Source organism: Manis javanica, chromosome 10 (assembly GCF_040802235.1).
Source record: "Manis javanica isolate MJ-LG chromosome 10, MJ_LKY, whole genome shotgun sequence".
Taxonomy (NCBI): Eukaryota; Metazoa; Chordata; class Mammalia; order Pholidota; family Manidae; genus Manis; species Manis javanica.
The window spans coordinates 87,530,220-87,546,147 of record NC_133165.1 but is presented as its reverse complement, the minus strand read 5'-3'; the positions used below and the strand labels follow the sequence as shown (position 1 = coordinate 87,546,147).

The following is a 15,928-nucleotide window of genomic DNA, read 5'->3' as shown; positions in this document are numbered from 1 at the left end:
TAGAAATACTTAAATTACTCTAACTGGAACGTTTGCTGTTGGCCTATTTTAGTTTTAAAGGTACACAAATATGAGGCTTAATTTCTCTTATTTCTTTCTCTCGTGTGCAGTGAGCATCAGCTGACTGCTTGGCTAAGCTTTGAGTAGATTCCAGATCATATTGTTCTTGCATTGTGAAAACGTCAAACTAGCAAAGCTGCAACTTCGCAACTTGGCACTTGTTAACTCTGCCCATAAAAAGAATCTTTTCAATGAGAGAAAGAATTTACAGGTTGTATAATGGGTCCGGAGCTGGGGCCAGTCTGTGGCGGGCTTTTTTCGAGGGAGGGAGGGTGGGAGGGGTCTTATTCGGTGATACTGAGGCATGAAGTAAATACGTCCTTTTTAACCCTTTTTTAATCCAACCGACATAAGTAGCTGATAAATTTGAGATCTTTAAATTGGATTTTAAAGTTTTAAAGAGACAGAGCTACCTCAGATAAATTGATGATAGGCATTCATTGAAACGTGCTAAGTAAATCATGAAAAGATTTAAAATTAGCGAATCCATTCTGTTTACCATTTTTTATCCTCATAGTTTTCCTTCGGCAGGGTAAGAAATCAGATAGGATTTTAAGAAGTGCCAGTTGTGTTAGGAACGTTACGCCATGCAAATGCTGCAGGTTTTAAGTGTACGTGTATTGCCAAGCAAAAGAAAGACTGCAGAGTTTTATTTATATAAACATGAATTCCAGAATAAACTTTTGAGTTCCAGATTGATTCCTTAGGCTTTGTTTAAACGTGAACTTTAATAGTAGCTCCATTTATTGAGTGTTTAAGCTAGATCCCCTCGTTTCTAAAACATTGCAGTGTTTTTACAGATGAGAAAACTGAGGTGGAGGAGTTAAGTAATTTAGTAAAAGTAAACTAGTGGAATTGGAATTTAGATACAGTTCATTCCCAAATCATGGCTCTTACTAAACTGTTACATAAGATTAATATTTCTCTTAATCATGTTCTTTGTGAACCAGCATGTGGTTTTAAGTTTTACTCCTGTAGAGTTTTATTGAAAATTAACAATGTAATTAAATATTTGGAGCTGACTATATGGCAGTAAAATAAGTAAAAAAAATAATACACTGATTATTTGGCGTTTTGTTAACTAGTGTTTGATCCTTACAACCTATAGGAATTATTCTAAATGAGTGAACCAAAGCTCACAAGTTTGATGTCTAAGGTCATTCCGGTGTAAATAACGTGGGGACTAAAGTCTGAAGTCTGGTTTCTAGAACAGAAGTCTCTGGCTCCAAAACTTAACTTTTACACTTTCCTCTAAGCCAAGGATAGTTAGTTGGGGTCCCTAGGTAGGATTGAGGAAGTCCATGAACTTGGTTGAGAGGGGGAAAAAAAATGCCTGTTTATTTTCATTATCTTCTAATTGAAATGTATAATTGAAAAGAATTGAAATTTCAATGAATGCAACCAGAGAAATATTTTTATATATTACAGCTTTTGCAGCTACCTTGCAATAGTTTATGCTCATTACTTGTTATATGTAAATCTTATTTAATGCATTAGTAAAACATATTAATTACTAAATTAGAAATTTTGAAGTATTTTGATAACTAATTGGCTTATTTTGTGAACTGTGTATTTCATATACATAAAAACATTCTGAGAAGAGATCCATACATTAGCTTGAGTACTAAAAAGGCCCTTGGCACAAGAGAGGTTAAGAACCATTTTACTATAAACCAAGTCCTTGTGGATTATCTTTGGTGGGACTTCTCTAATCTGGGATCCGTGAGTCCTCTACAGTTGTGTTAAAGTCTTTTTGTGTGCATTTTTCTGGAGAAAACCCCAGCTTAACTAGTTTATAACTGGAATCAGTTAAATAAATAATTGTAGCAATAACAGTAATACTATAACAACAGTGTATCCTGCTTACTCTGTCAGGCCTGTTAAGTGTTTTTGCATGTATATACATCTACCCAAGCGTACCTGTGAGTTAAATAGAATTATCTCCATTTTAGAGATAAACTAAAGCACAGACAATTTAAGAAACTTGCTCAAGATTCTATAGTGAGTGAATATTGAAACTGGAATTAGAACTCTAAGTTACCTAGCTATACTGCAATTGAGATCTACAGGAAAAGAATCCTCTTTTAAATAATATTGAGATTTAACTTCTTTAAACTTGGTCTTGCAGACAAAGAGCTGTATTAATTTAAGTAGTTTTTTTTTCTCACCTCTGTCTGAAGGAGACATGTACAATGTCTTGCTTTCTGATAGATTAGAAATGGTAGATAATTCACAAAATTGTCAAACATATTCCAACACAAATACGATTACAACAAATTTTGTTAATTTGAAATGGCAATATGTGCTCTTTTTCTGGCTGCTAGCAAATTACTTAAGTTTTTTGAGTACCAAGAAGACAGTTTGCAATTTTTTCAATTTTTTTTATGTTTGCTAGCATTTTGTTCATTTTTCAGATCATTTTCCTTCTCTAATATTTTCAGGCAGTATGTCTGTTCTAGTTGTTTGGCAGTGTTTGAATTGAGTTTCTATCTCTATTTGAGTTTTTCCCCTGAAAATAAATACTTTCAACCACTTATTTAGTTAGCAATGACTTTCAAATGCATCCTGGAATGCTTTGATACCTCCCACATAACTTAAAATTTGTTTAAATTTTGGTAAAATACATATTACAGGATTTATCATTAACCATTTTTAAGTGTACGGTTCAGTTGTGTTAACTACATTTACACTGTGCAGCCATCACCACCATCCATATCTAGAACACTTCATATTGCAAAACTACACAATAAACACTATCTCCCCATTGCCCCCTTCTCCTAGACCTTACATAATTTTTAAAATAATTTATCTGACTTTTAAACGTTTTCTGCCTTTTTGTGTGATGAGATTTTAAATTTTAGGTTAGCTTTAGACTCTGAAATAAGTGGGATGTTTACCTAGATAAATTTTCATTAATTTTATATTATAGTAATCATACTGTGGTGCCTTTCACCCTAAATACAGGGATCTTTCCCACAAGCTTAGTCATTTATTTATAAAAGATATTAAATACCACCGACTGAAGATTATTTTTTTAATGACTTAGAAGAAAGTGCCTAAATGAATTGTGAAATGAATGTAAGAATTGTTAGTGAATAGCTCAGTGGCTTTTGAACAGTTTTCTTTTTTCTTCTTTTGATATTGTACAATTACTTGAACAACATTATGGTTACTAGACTCCCCCTACTATCAAGTCACCCCCACATATCCCATTACAGTCACTGTCCATCAGCATAGTAAGATGCTATAGAATCACTACTTGTCTTCTCTGTATATACTGCCTTCCCCATGTCCCCATCCCCCTACATTATGTGTGCTAATCGTAGTGCCCTGTTTTCCCCCTTATCCCTCCCTTCCCACCCATCCTCCCCAGTCCCTTTCCCTTTGGTAACTGTGAGTCCATTCTTGGGTTCTGTGAGTCTGCTGCTGTTTTGCTCCTTCAGTTTTTTCTTTATTGTTATACTCCACAGATGAATGAAATCATCTGATACTTGTCTTTCTCCACCTGGCTATTTCACTGAGCATAATACCCTCTAGCTCCATCCATGTTGTTGCAAATGGTAGGATTTGTTTTCTTCTTATGGCTGAATACTATCCCATTGTGTATATGTACCACATCTTTATTCATCTGCTGATGAACACTTAGGTTGCTTCCATTTCTTGGCTATTGTAAATAGTGCTGTGATAAACATAGGAGTGCGTATGTCTTTTTGAGACTGGGAAACTGCATTCTTAGGGTAAATTCCTAGGAGTGGAATTCCTGGATCAAATGGTATTTCTATTTTGAGTTTTTTGAGGAACCTCTATACTGCTTTCCACAATGGTTGAACTAGTTTACATTCCCACCAGCAGTGTAGGAGGGTTCCCCTTTTCTCCACATCCTCGCCAACATTTGTTGTTTTTTGTCTTTTGGATGGTGGCCATCCTAACTGGTGTGAGGTGATATCTCATTGTGGTTTAAATTTGCATTTCCCTGATGATTAGTGATGTGGAGTATCTTTTCATGTGTCTATTGACCATCTGAATTTCATCTTTGGAGAAGTGTCAGTTCAGATCCTGTGCCCATTTTTTTATTGGATTATTTGCTTTTTGTTTGTTGAGGTATGTGAGCTCTTTATATATTTTGGATGTCAATCCTTTATCGGATCTGTCATTTATGAATATATTCTCCCATACTGTAGGATGTCTTTTTGTTCTACTGATGGTATCCTTTGCTGTACAGAAGCTTTTTAGTTTGATATAGTCCCACTTGTTCATTTTTGCTTTTGTTTCCCTTTCCCAGGGAGATATGTTCATGAAGAAGTTTCTCATGTTTATGTCCAAGAGATTTTTGCCCATATTTTTTCTAAGAGTTTTATGGTTTCATGACTTACATTCAAGTCTTTGATCCATTTTGAGTTTACTTTTGTGTATGGGATTAGACAATAATCCAGTTTCATTCTCTTACATGTAGCTGTCCAGTTTTGCCAACACCAGCTGTTGAAGAGGCTGTCATTTCCCCATTGTATATCCATGGCTCCTTTATATATTAATTGACCATATATGCTTGGGTTTATATCTGGAGTCTCTAGTCTGTTCCACTGGTCTGTGGGTCTGTTCTTGTGCCAGTACCAGATTGTCTTGATTACTGTGGCTTTGTAGTAGAGCTTGAAGTCAGGGAGCATAATTCCCCCTGCTTTATTCTTCCTTCTGAGGGGTCTTTTGTGGTTCCATATAAATTTTAGAACTATTTTCTCTAGTTCATTGAAGAATGCTATAGGTATTTTGCTAGGGATTGCATTGAATCTGTAGATTGCTTTAGGCAGGATGGCCATTTTGACAATATTAATTCTTCCTAGCCAAGAGCATGGGATGAATTTCCATTTATTAGTGTCCTCTTTAATTTCTTTTAAGAGTGTCCCGTAGTTTTCAAGGTATAGGTCTTTCACTTCCTTGGTTAGGTTTATTCCTAAGTATTTTATTCTTTTTGATGCAATTGTGAATAGAATTGTTTTCCTGATTTCTCTTTCTGCTAGTTCATTGTTAGTGTATAGGAATGCAACAGATTTCTGTATTAATTTTGTATCCTGCAACTTTGCTGAATTCAGATATTAAATCTAGTAGTTTTGGAGTGGATTCTTGAGGGTTTTTTATGTACAATATCATGTCATCTGCAAACAGGTACAGTTGACTTCTCCCTTGCCAATCTGGATGCTTTTTATTTCTTTGTGTTGTCTGATTGCCATTGAACAGTTTTATTTTCGACTATTTATTGGAGCTGGATTTAGAATTTAAAAATGGATAAAAATATATTCAAGTAATTTCAGATATGGATTGAACGTGAAGTAGAAATTATTTTTGAAGTGTGTAAAGTGGAATAAAATGCTCAAAAGTGAACATAATGATGTAAAAGTACCTTGTGCTTCAAATTACAGAATATGAAAAACTAGTAATTATAGAAATACTCATACTCAAACTTTTTAACATTTGCGTTTGTTCATTTGATCTTGACAGTTTTATATTACTTCCGAGCTAATGGATCCTTAGTACCAGACATGACCATTTCAAATCTGTAATTTTGTCATCTTCATAGGAGCTTAAAAAAATATTTGACCCTTTGATTAGAAATGGGGTCTGAGTCTGAATAGCAGAGGAAGTTGAGAAATCATAATCCAGCTATCACTGTGAAGTCATAAAAACTATTTCTAACCTCCTTTTCAAATATCCTTAAAGGAAAATGGAAAATAACTTTCTAGATCTGATAACATTCATAGCATTTTAATTTACCATTCCTATGTTCTGTGTTTTCCTTAAGATTTGTTTTCTTTAAAGTTTAATACTTGAAGGAGATTCCCAGTCTCCTTGAAAACTTTGTAATCTTTTGTGTTGTTTTTTTCTGTAAGGGGTTTGGAATCCTGGATTCAAATGTTGCTGTATGAACTGTGCCAAGTGACAGCTTTTTTGAGCCTCAAGTTCCTATCTGTAATTTGAGAATAATACTTTCTAATGAAATGGGTTGAGTTCATCGTGTTTGTGATGTTTATTTATTAAGCCTTATAATACTGTGTGGATAAGGGCTTATCAGACTCTGTCATGTGATTATCAGAGCAACTGTTGTGATGTAAATTGTCCAGTATGTATTTGCCCTCCAAAATGACTAGAATTTGTGCCTTACATATTAAATATGTCTATAAATTTTACTAAAACTACGTGGTAGCAGCACTGGTAATTGCAAAAACTGCTGTAAGATAGCACTGATTTAAGAGATGTATAACTTTTTGAGTTTGAATCCAGGCTTGTTACTATTTGCTCTGATTCTGAGTCAGCCCAACAGGGTAATTACCTTATTTTTAAATTTCTTATAGTTTGAGATTACAGTTTTAATTGGGCAAATAAATCTTTTAAAGCAAGAATGAAGATTGCAGCATGTTTAAATACACTCATTTATATGCAAGATTTCAAAGAATACAAGTGATAAAATGCAAATAGACACCTTATATTTGCTCTGTGGGGAAAACAATTTTTTTCTAATGTTTAAGTATAGGTAAATGTAAGAAAAAAACTTTTGAATATTACATAGTCATGTTTCCTCTCATGTCTGTTGCCTTGTCAGACCACTTGAATTAATCTTTGGTTCAGAAAATATCTCTATTTATAAATGACTAGCTCCAAAGACAGAGGAGTACCTTAGATGAATATTGCTAGGGGTAGATTATGAACTATAGGCATAAAGCCAAACTCCAAAGATAAGAATTAAGTTTTGTCTGGTTTATTTATTACCAAGGAAAGAGAAAAGCATTTTCTGTGTCAGGACAAAGATGTCAGGAGTAATGTAGGGTTTCTGTAGCGCATGGTTTGCCAGTATTTCATAACACTAGATACATTAAGCTACGAAACAGGTGACCATACTTCCTGTTATGTCTTGAACAGTCACAGTCTGCACCTATTTTCTCTAACAGATGTTGTACCCTGTTCCATTCTCAAAAATGCCCAGGTTTGTATTACAGCTTTTAATTTTTTCAGAAAAGACTAGAGATTCACTGTGTGCTTATTGGCAGTTTTTTCCCCCATATCCTTAACAAAGCAACATAGTGTACATAGTTTATCACTAAGATATTTGTTATTGGATTGGTTATAGGAAATTATAAGTTTTATAAAAATTCATAGCTGAGCAAAGTAAGAGAAGAAGGAATACTCTAGCCTTTTGAGTTGTGGAAGGAAAATATAGGGCAGTGATTGAGTAATAATGATGTGGTACATTTATATACAAGGTTGCAAGAAAGAGTGGTTAAGAACCTGGACTCTGGGGCCAAGCAGACTGCTCAGGTTGGGCCACTTTTGAGTTGTATGATCTTGGGCAAGTTGTTTAATCTGTGAGTCTCAGTTTCCTTATCTGTAAATTGAGCATAATACTAATAAATGAAGATAATATTAATATCTCAGGGTTGTTAAGAAGATTGACAGTTAATGTAAAGCACTTAGAAGAGTACTGGTACACAGTAAACACTGAACTGCTGCTTTCATATGCTTATTGAAGATATCTCAGTTTTCTGGTCATTTACATAACAAACAGTTTGCTGAGTTGACTATATACACAAGGAACTAAAAGGTGCCATTTTCTGAAAAGGATTTGATATTTAATAATGATATTTAAGGTTTGAGGGTTTTTCTTAGTTCATTTGTATAGTTAGCCACTGGCTTTATCACATGACCAACTTGAAGTAAAATGACTCAGTATTTTGAGGGCTATTTAAATTACTTAAATGCTAAATATCTATTTAATAATCTTTAATAAGAGAGTTCATGAATCTTATATATAGAAATTTCTGGGGAGAAATCTGTGATTTGGATTATATTTTAAGAGCAATCCATCACCACCACCACCACCCGCAAAAAAAAAAAAAAAAAGCCACTGATCTGTTGAGGCCTTAGTTTTTTGTTTTGTTTTCATTCAGATGCCATCTTACAGAAGTACCGGGAATTTGGGAAAATAACTCTTGTATTAGAGTATCAGCAGTAATGAGTTTATTGATTAATAAACTTAAGGTTTTCTTCCACAGCAGAAAGTAAGAAAATCCTGATTCCTGACAACTGGGAAAGCTCAGGGGAAATGACCTAGAGTAATCTAGTTTCCTTGCTTTTCAGAGTGTGACCCCCCAGACCTGCAGCAAAAGTCTTTACCCAGGGGCTTGTTAGAATACAAATCCAAACTCTGGTGCTAGCCCTGAACTGCTGAATAAGAATCTGCAATTTATCAAAATCCCTAGGTGATTTGTATGTAATGTTTGAGAAATACTTGTATAGGAGATATCCATGCATTGATTCATTCAACTTATTTTATTGTTGGCCTTCTATGTGCTAATCAGTGTTCAAGGTGCTAGACAGCAGTAGACTGTTAGGCAAGGTTACTGCTGTTGTGGAGTTTGCAGACAAAATAATCCAGGTTAGAATAAATGTTTTGTGAAAGGTGGAAAATTTTATTGCATGAAATAACATGAATATTATTCTTTTGTTAACTGAAAATTAGCTGTACCTTGGCCCAAGGCTAGAAGTCATTGCAGAGATTAATTGACATATGCCTTGGGGGCTCTTGTTTTTACCTGGTGGGTGTTTTCTCTGTCCATTTCTTCTGAATTACTAGCCTCTGGGTTCAGGGACCATTTGACTTGGTAAAGAGATTTACAATATTCCTTAAATAGTATGTAACTGGTTGTCGTATTAAAGTTTTCTGTAGGACAGTTGTAGTGTAGTGGCTGACAGTTATAGGATAGCGGCAGACTGCAGACCGCCTAGGTTCAAATCCTGGCTCTTGCTAGCTATGCAACCTGGGCAGATTGCTTTACCTTCAGGCAAAGTAATTTTTTCCTTGTATTCAAAATGTGGGTGATAGTATTACCTGAAGTTGTTATGAAGATGAATTAAGTGTTTTATAAATAATTATTACCCTGTCAAAATGGGTAAAAAATTTCCACTTTCATTTTCATCTTAACTTTCCGTAAAATGTACCTTATCATCTTGTGGTAGGACCCTGAAGTTTTATGCTAGATGAAATGACAGGTGTTTGGTTTGGTTTGTGTCTTTTTCTTTATAAGCACTTGTAATTTACTGGTCCTCTCAATATTGGTGATGTAAAAATTACACCTGGATGATTGATCCTGCCATGAGGCAAATAAGTTTAATCAATTTATACACTTTATTTCTGTTTTTCAGCATTTGTAGGGTTAAGTGGAATGGGATTTCTGTTTCTGATGGTAAATAGGTAAGTGAAATAAATGGCTATGTAACTGACTGAAGAGATTGTTTCACCATATTTATAGTGACTTTTAATTCTTGCTTCTGTTACTTTAAAACTGCTGTCTCCTATGATGGGAAGGTATTGTTTTGCCAAGAATTTGATGTTTCCCTTTTTTTCCTTTCACTTATATCTCTCCCCAGATAGGAACTGGCATACAATGGGCCAATAATGGGGATGGTTTTGGCTTAGATGGGGATGGCTTTTGGCTTATGCATTCATGATGACATATTGCATAGAAATAGAGGTGGTGATTGATGTGTGAGTTTTTACACACTCACAGTTTGAATATTTTTATGGTAATTTGAGAGAATCTGTGTGTTTGCCTACTGTGTGTATGTTGGCAGGTAGTTTCATTTTCATTGTGCACTTGGACAAATGACATCCTTTAATAGAGTTTCATGAGGCTTCTAGTTCTGTGGAAGAAATGGAGTTCTTTATTAAACCTTAGTCAAAAGGTGAATCAGATGTGGTTATCTAGAATTTAAATGAAAAAAATAAGCCTTTGTTCTGTTCAGCTGACTTGTCAAATTCATTATTGTGTCAATTTTAAAGACTGTTCGTTACAGAAAAACACATCAGCTTTTTTTTGATGGACATTTTCAGTTTCCAGTTTTTCCTTATGTTAATAAAGGACACTTGTGTATGAAGTCCTTAGACTAAAATCTACCACAGTAGGTCAAAGAATATTTTTAAAGTTTCTGTATCGATATTGACAAATTGTTTTCCAAAAGCGTTATGACAGTTTCTACTGTCACCCAGTTTGCTGCATCTTTGTCAGCAGCAGGCAGTCTCATTTGTCAAAATTCACTATGCATTTTTTCATTGACTAATGAAATTGAACATTTCCCCATGTTTATTAGCTTTCAGGGTACTCTTTACTTTAAATTGTCTGTTGCTTGTTTGTGCTTTTCTTATATGGCACTTGACGAGAATGATTTTCCCAGTTGAGACATCTTTTAATTTTGATCTTAAATGTTCTATTGTATGTTTTCTGATTATAAAAATAATACACACATAGGAAAAATAATAGATTGTAAAAGTGATAGATTGTAGGAAAGTACAGAAAGGCATAAAATGCAAATACAAAATGCTACTGCTTATTTGTAGCCAGGAACACTGCTGCTTTTTAGATTTTCTGTGCTTGTGCTTATTCCACAAAATTGAGTCACCTCTGTCATAAGATACCAATTTGCTTTATTTTTTTCCAAGTTTCTGTGAACATTTCCATGTCTACAGTATTTTTTTCCATTTTTAAAGACTTTACTTTGACATAATCATAGACTTACAAGGAACTTGCCCCAAAATGTACTGTGTGGTCCCGTGTACATTTTTGCCCAGTTTCCCCGAGTAGTAACACCTTGCCTAACTGTAGTGTAATATTAAGACTAGCAAGTTGACATTAGTATGATCCATCATAGAACTTATTTAGACTTCACTAGTTTCATATGCAGTCTGGTTTTAAGGCTCTGGGGTTTTCTGTATATGGCTGGGCTACAGTTGTTGAATGATCTGTGGTTGGTGTCTTGGTCCATTTGGGCTGCTATAACAATATCACAGATACTGGGTGGGTAGCTTAAAAACAACAGAAATTTACTTTTGGGAAATCCAGGATCATAGTACCAGAAGATTTGGTGTTTGGTGAGGGCCTTACAGTTCATAGTGCCTTTTTGCTTTGTTCCTCACATGGTGTTAGGGGCTAAGGAGCTCTGTGGGGTCTCTTTTACAAGAGCATTAATCCTGTTCATTGATTTAAGCCCCTCTCAAAGGCCATACTTCCCAATACTGTGAGTATTATATTTTCAACATACTGATTTGGGGGGTACACAAACATTCAAACCATAGCAGTTAGATGTTTCTTATTTTTCAGTATTACCAAATTAGAGTGGCAAACATTCTTGTACTTAATGTATTTTTGTATGTCTCTTTTGAGTAAATCTGACAAGTAGAATTTCTGGACTAAAGAATGTATATTGGTAAGGCTTTTGATAAATATTGCCAACGCTTAGAAATGTGATAAAAATTATAGCAGTGAACTGGTTGTTTCTTTTTATACTTGTCAAAATGGCATTAAGTAGTTCAGTAGGTAAAACAATACTTTGTAATTAACTACTCATGCTTGCTTTTATATATTTTCCCTGTTTGGCAAATGTCTTAGTAATTTGTAGTTGTGTTGTTAATAGGTTGGTGTTGTAACCTTCCAGACCTTTTCTGCTTTTACACATGTATTGTACAGTGATTTTATGTGTTTGCTAATGTAAGTGATAAAGCAGTGCTTATTGTTTTGCAGCTTGATTTTTTCTTTCATTGAACAATATGCCTTGGAGCATAACAGACCTATATACACTTTCCCTAATAGTGTATATAGGCCTGTTTTGTTTTTTTTTAGCTTTTATGGTATTCCATGTTATGAAATATACTAATAGGGAAATTTTTAAATAAATTTCATTTAACCATTTGCCTGTACATGGACATGTAGGTTGTTTTCAGTCTTCACTCATGGGATCAGTGCTGCAGCATGCATCCTTGTGCATGTCTTGTGTACCTTAATGGCTTTTAGTGTGCGTACTCTTAACGAGGCTGATGAAATACATTTTAGTTGATTTCAAATGCTTAATGTAGTGTATCCCATCAGTGAAAGATACGTTTTTTTTTTATCATAACCCCCCAGTATTTGGGTATTTTATTCATAAATTGAGTACATTCGGCATAATATATTTTTGTTAAATATTAGCCTTTATCTCTTACAGTGACTCTTTGTTATATTTGTAGCCTCCCAAGTTTTGAGTAGCTTTCTACCTTTGCAGAAATGTCCATATTATAAGTCAGTCCTCTCCAGTGTAGGTACTAGTAAAAACTCAAAATCCCTTTTTTTCTCGTATTTAGATGGATGCAGGCGTGTTACCTAAGAGCCACTAGTCAGATGCCCCTACAGATGACTTCTGTTTGAAAATACACAATGTAAGGAAATGAGGTTCTATTCATAACTCCCATTTTGCAGGCAGGAGTGGGCAGTAGAGGTGGTCAGCTTTAAGTGGAATTTATAGTTTCAAGTTTGACAGAGAAGTAGCTTTGGTGCTGGCAAAGGTAAATGTTGTAATGGATTTGAATTTTGGCATTTAGTGCACGGTGGTGGTGGCAGGGATAGTGGTTTCTTCATCAAGCCACTTCTGCAACATTATTTTGGGTAATGTTACTTCTGCATCTGTTTTTTCAGCCCTTCCAGTGATATACTGGCAGTGATACTATCCTTTGATAGCTTACCTTTCTGTTTAATTTAGGCCGAATGGATTCTATTGACCAATAGAAACCTTTGATAAGAAACTTTTGATACAGCATTAATTGTTCACATGTCAGTAAAGTGACATATAAAGATGACTTGTTTTCTAAAATTGATACTTAGAGGTTTTTAAATAATAGCTTGGTACCTGTGCTGTCAGGGACCCCTGGTTGTGCTATAAGAAAAAGTTGGTTTCCTCCATGAGCTAATTATCATATGAGGTTTTATTTGTGAATTAATGTCTCTAAGCTGAGATGCTTCTATAGTTATTCAAATAGTGCAACTTCAAAGATGCTTTTGCTCCCCTGCAAGGTTTGATCAGCCATCAGCATTGGCTGTGATGTTACTGTAAAAGATTTTAGCAGTCCTGAAACCAAAAGCCAAAGAGCACTTTGACATAAAACGTCCATTTTAAACTCAGGCCACTTGGAAAAAAGGAAGATTGTATCAACTCTGATCGTCTAGCACATCAGAAGGATAAATACACTTGCTAAATATTGATTCCTTTTTTGCACATGTGCTTCTACTATTTCATTCAGCTAGACAGTTGAAAGTGTGCTTTCAGCCTGGTTTTTGTTACCTTAAGTCCACTGTCTAGTTGGAAAGAATGGGTGCTAAATAAACCAGTATAATGCTAACAAAACAGGTATGTACAGATAACACAAGGAAGAGAGGAAATAGTGACCAAAACAAATGAAGTTAAGTGCCCAAGGTGTGTAGGAACTATGAGTTTTGGTAAAGTAGGCATTATGTTTTTTAAATTAGGAAACTAGGATTGACGATGGTATAATTGGTGGGTAACAGAGTAAAGTTTATCTTTCTCTGTTATACCATAGTTGCCCCTCAATTATTGGAATTACTTTCTTTCATTTTAGCTTTGTTAAGACAATACTGGTACTTTTTTTTGAAGGAATATTATTAGAAATTGTGGGAAACAATGTTGGTTGAAACTTTTTTAAAAAAAGTTTTAAGCAGAGCTTTAAGCTGGTAAAAAAGCAAATTAAATCTTGAGACCAAAAACAGTTTAAAAAGTACTAATCCAGAGAGATAAGCAGGTGATAAACTCAGGGACTACTCTTAACACATCTATTGATCCTTAGTGGCTCAGAGTTTTGGTTTTAATGGGCAATGTTAAGAGACAGGACACACGATGAACTAGGGGAAAAAAACAAGCTTTCAGAAAAAGGAAACTTGTAAGGTTTAGCCTTGGCTCTGGATTGGTAGAAGAGAGGTCTTCCTTGAAATTCTAACCGCAAGTCCTCTTTGATGCCAAAATAAGGCTAAAATTCACACGACCTGTTCCCCCAAAAACCCCACATTGAAAATGTGAAGTCATGGATGGTAGTTCAGCATGGAGAATATTGCAGGTCATTCTCTAACATCTTTTTATGTTGACAGAAAGTAACTGCACTAGCTGGGGTGAGGATTTAATAATGTTGGTAACTGTTGAACCACTCTGTTGTATACTTGAAACCAATAAAAGATTGTATGTCACCTATACTTCAATTTGAAAGAATTAAAAAAAGAAAATTTAAAGTAATACCAAATTGGTAGCCTTTACTCTGCAGTGATCTAGCAGAAGGAAAAGAAATCCTCTCCTGAAGAGCACATTCTAAACAAAGTCTTTAAAATTCCCCAAATTGAGTTCCAAGGAAAACAGCTTGAAGTATAAAATAATAAAACATGTTAAGTCATCATTCTGTAAGGTTAGCAGAAACAATCAATCACAAAATCAGACCCTCAGAGATTACAGATACTGAAATGATCAAATACAGATTATAAAATCAGAATGTTTAATATACTTAAGAAAGGAAGATGCTGAAAGGGTGATAAAGAAATAAGACATTGATCAGATAAAGTTCCTTTTAGTTCTTTTCTCAACATTAAGAAATGAGAAATACAAAGAGAATTTAGAAACTTCCTCGGCAAGTTGCATGTATCTTAGAAGTAGCTGAAGATAGAATTGATGAACTCGAAAAAAGATCTTAAGAAATTGGTCAGTGTGTAATTCTTTGAAAAACAAAGAAATGAAAAATGGGAAAAGAGATTGATTGAAGAGAAATGGAACATAGAATGAGAAGGTATAGAATATTTCATTGGAGTTTTGGAAGGAAGTGATAGAGCAGTTTGTGGAGAGGCAATATTTGAAGAGATAATTGCCGAGAATTTTACAGAATTGGTTAAAGATGCTTCAGATTTCAAAGAGCTCACTGAATCCCAAGTAAAATAAAGAATTCCACACTTAGACTTATGAATGTAAAACTGCAAAATGCTGTTGACAAAAATAAAAGCAACTAGACTTTAGGGGGGATTAGAACAATAGCTAGACTAATGGCTAATTTCTGATCAGCAGTAGTGCGAATGTGCCAAAAGAGAACATGTGCCTAGTAGAATTCTGTATATCAAAGGTAGAAGGTAAAAACAAAGGTATTTTTAGAGAAACCACAACTAAAAATAAAATTCTGAGTGATGTCCTTGGGGAAGAAGGAAAATGATTCCAGAAGAAAGGTCTGAAATGAAAGGTAAAGTGATCATCAAAAAAAAAAAAAAAAAGGTCAACATTTCGGTGAATTTAAATGACTATTGACTGGTATAAAACTAAGTAATAGTACATATTTATATAGGCACAAAAGGCACAAAGTAATCTTTGAGCTTAATGTACTGAACACTAACAATTATGTTCTAATTTGAAAAATCCCTATCGTATATAATAAGCTTATTTTAAGTTTCGTATTTTTATGACTCAAATTTAAGGCAACATTTTAATGGAATGCTTTATAAAGGAAAAAATCCCTGATTTGGTTATTATAGTAGGTCATGTTCCATTCTGGTGCATATCTGTTTTTATTCCTTTTGCAATTGTAATAATCTGTAAATTGTAATTACTGTATGGTTAATACTGACTTCATACTTAATCTCTGTATGTCTTTGGTTATATATATTATTTCTTATGTAAGAGGATAACCTATAAAAGGGATACTGATACTTAATGGATTGTTTTAAGAAGTAGGTGAGATAATACATGTGAAGCATTCAGTCCAGTGCCTAGCCCATTGAATTTTGCTTAACATGTTTGCTTTTATTACTGTGGTGGCTGTGGTTTTTTCTTCTTCTTCTTCATTGTGTGAAAGTACTTTCTATCTGATGTTTTTCATGTTCCGTCAACCCTAAGGTGCCCATGTTACACATTGTAACTTCTCCAAAAATTGGGATACATTTAAAAATATTTGGTGTGTCATAGTTTAATAAACAGTAATTTTTTCTTTGTGATGTATTAGTTCCCCTTTAGATTTTATAAAATGCAGTAATATATCTTT

General features: G+C 34.3%; 1 protein-coding gene across 9 annotated transcripts in view; it reads left to right on the top strand.

Moving 5' to 3' along the window:
* LARP4 (La ribonucleoprotein 4) overlaps nucleotides 1-15,928 on the top strand; it is a 58,014-nt gene that overhangs the window by 921 nt on the left and 41,165 nt on the right. Inside the window, exon 2 of one of the 9 annotated variants that reach the window (XM_073213533.1) lies at nucleotides 12,218-12,292. The exons of 6 other annotated variants lie outside the window; for them this stretch is intronic. The gene's annotated coding sequence lies outside the window, so the exon portion shown is untranslated. Of the gene's footprint in view, nucleotides 1-253; nucleotides 272-9,249; nucleotides 9,299-12,217; nucleotides 12,293-15,928 lie in introns of those variants that run through there. 2 more of the 9 variants (XM_073213534.1, XM_073213535.1) reach the window with 2 other exon arrangements.